This window comes from Coenobita brevimanus, chromosome 15, assembly GCF_032717465.1.
Source record: "Coenobita brevimanus isolate Jiangsu-jjx chromosome 15, ASM3271746v2, whole genome shotgun sequence".
NCBI classification, from domain to species: Eukaryota; Metazoa; Arthropoda; class Malacostraca; order Decapoda; family Coenobitidae; genus Coenobita; species Coenobita brevimanus.
Window position 1 is genome coordinate 35,529,731 of NC_136968.1, and position 2,759 is coordinate 35,532,489.

The 2,759-nt window shown below is 40.2% G+C and overlaps 1 non-coding gene across 1 annotated transcript; it reads right to left on the reverse strand.

Moving 5' to 3' along the window:
• Nucleotides 1-1,586: 1,586 nt before the first annotated feature.
• Nucleotides 1,587-1,705, reverse strand: LOC145390832 (5S ribosomal RNA). Its single transcript, XR_013895744.1, has one exon. It is a non-coding gene; the product is annotated as a 5S ribosomal RNA (ribosomal RNA).
• Between the last annotated feature and the right edge of the window lie 1,054 nt (nucleotides 1,706-2,759).

Below are 2,759 nucleotides of genomic sequence, written 5' to 3' on the forward strand. Positions count from 1 at the left end.
AAATAAACTTAAATAAACCTTCACCAAAACAATTACATAACTCACTGTAAGCAGTTTGAACAAATAGTCTTAAACCTAATTGTTTTTTCATATCTTCTGTTTCCTTATTCAGTAATTTCCACGTTATCTCCACATCATCCAAATCTTCCGAGGTGGTGGATGGGGGCTGACGCAACCAACACTTGCTCTAGTGACTAGCGGAGCAACCGTAAACTGATGCTAGTGGCGCGAAACAAGCCCGTAGTGTTTGAATTTTCAGATAGATTTCAGATTTTACGGTGAATCGAAACGAGAATGTTTTAGTAAAACTTACGGTTAATGGCATGTTGCGGTTAAAAGAATTTCGGATAAGAGAGACTCCACTGTACATAATCATGGGCCCTGAGAAGATTAGTGAGTCAGCTGGAGCTAAAAGAAAAGCAGTGAGAACAACGACTGAGCTGAAAAAAAAACTCATTGCAAAGTTTGAAAGTTGAACCCATGTCTCCGATCTTGCCCATTCATTATGGTATGGCAAAATCTGTTTCATCCATACTAAAGAACAGATTAATCCAAAATACATTGTTTCTCATGGGAAATGATTCGGTTTTTGAACAATTCGCAACTCGTACAGCCTCCAGGAACAAATTGTGTACGAATTCCAGGGTTGTACTGTATAATCATACTGTATTTAAATACTGTATATATTTTAGTTTTACTATAAACATAATTTTCTGTAGCTATCCCAGTCAGTACTTCAGACAATTTCGAAATTTCATAAATTCACCAATTGTTAGTCAGAACAGAGTAAAGATACTGTACCCTCACGTCCAAGACAGTAATATTGTCACCTGAGGGTCCCGTTTAGGACAAGAAACGTCTTGGACCAACACAAGACCTTATGGAAAAAATCAATATTGTCTCAAAATCTTCAAAAAGTGCCCCTAAAAACATCATCCTGGACCTATTTTGGCACCCAAACAAATGTCCTCACCTTGAAAGTGTGTTTCTGAGCTTATCTCTAGGTTAGTAGCCTGAGGTAGATGGCGACGCCTCAAGGGGTTAGCAGATGGTTTCCTAGGCATGGTTACGTAAGGAGAGGCATTAACCTAGTAGCAAACGCTGAGTGCAACACACGGTAACTGTGTCCACGATGCTCTAGTGAGAGACAAAAGCAAGCCCCGGTTGCTCATCATGTGACCAGATGCCAATATTTTATTGGACAACATCATAACCACGTCAGTCTTCCGGACATGGGAGCTGTATTGGACCAGGTGAGACCGTCACAGCTGTATTCTCCTCTGATTTGGGCTGTTATGAACTGTTGGTTCCACATTGGACATATGCAATCATATTTATGGTCTACGTCTTGGATGCGAGGGTACTGCTTATTTGTAGTGCATGAGTACCTAGAGATGATTTTTAACCCCTTGATTACAAAAATATCATCGCAGAGTTAATAAAATCCTGTAATGGTCATGTCATGTCATGTCATTGCCAGACGCCATGCATCGCAAACGGGGTGGCCAAGGGCTCAGAGTTAATTGTTTTACAGGGAGAGGCACTAATCCTCCACCAACCCCACTTGACACGTAGGGAGAACGTTATGCCAACAGCATCTGGTGTTCCCAGGCAGTCACCCATCCAAGTACTAACCAGACCCAACGTTGCTTAACTTTGCTGATCGGACGGGAAGCGGTGTACTCAACATGGTATGGCCGTTAAGGTAGCCAGAATAAAATGAAAGTAATGCTGTGGTACTGACATGGATACAAATGGTTTGTGTTTGCATTTGCAGAACTGCAATTTCAAGAAGTTTGTGGATTTGTGGTTTTGGAAGGTTTGAGTTTGTGGATTTGTGGTTGTGAAAGTGAATTTTCCTTTGGGGTGCCCAACTCTGGTAGAAAGCATGCCAAGGTTAGTGCTGGTGGATGCCGAGGTTAAGTCTGAAGGATGGTGCTACCACAGATGGATGTGATTTGAATTAGATGAACTGGTGAAACTTATTTTTGCACCTTTATTAATACGGATGTTTTTCAAGACGTTGTGCTGTGCATTTGCTGAATGCTGAAAATGCTAAGTCTGGTGTGGGATGCCAGTACAGGTAGTCCTCAGCCTACGATGGGGTTACCTTCTGACGGATCTGTCGTAAGTTGATTTGGTCATGTCAAAAATACAATACAGCACTGTCTTATAGAGTACATGTTATAAAGTCACATGTGTCCAAACACTTTCAAAGTTAATAATATGCATAAATACTGCAAATATGGTAATTGGTACTCAAAATGTAGGACAGTATTTGAATAACCATAGAACAGCAGTAATAACAAATGAACAAAAACATTCCTCCATGAATGTCTTGGCTGCCTTCACCTGGGGACTACTAGCATCATCTTGACGATATGGAAGGATACTTTTTTTCTTTATCACATAACCAGCCATGGATACATTAAGCTGCACATCATAATAAGGTCCTGCATGTTCATTTAACTTCACACAAAGAAAACAGGCTGTAGGCGTTGAGATGAAACGAGTAGCATCCTTGGTAGCAAACTATTACACAGTGTGATGTACGTATTTTTGTAGTAAGGAAAAACTGTATAGTACAATAGTTTTAAGTGAATAGTACATTCATATAGCAGTTTATTGTAGCTGTAAAGTATTATAAATTTGATATTCAGTACCATTATCCATACTGCTGGCAGCACAGTTGGTTTATGTTGAGTGATCTTAGGGAACACTGCCTGGTAGTGATTTTTTAAATTCCGGGTGTACAGTAC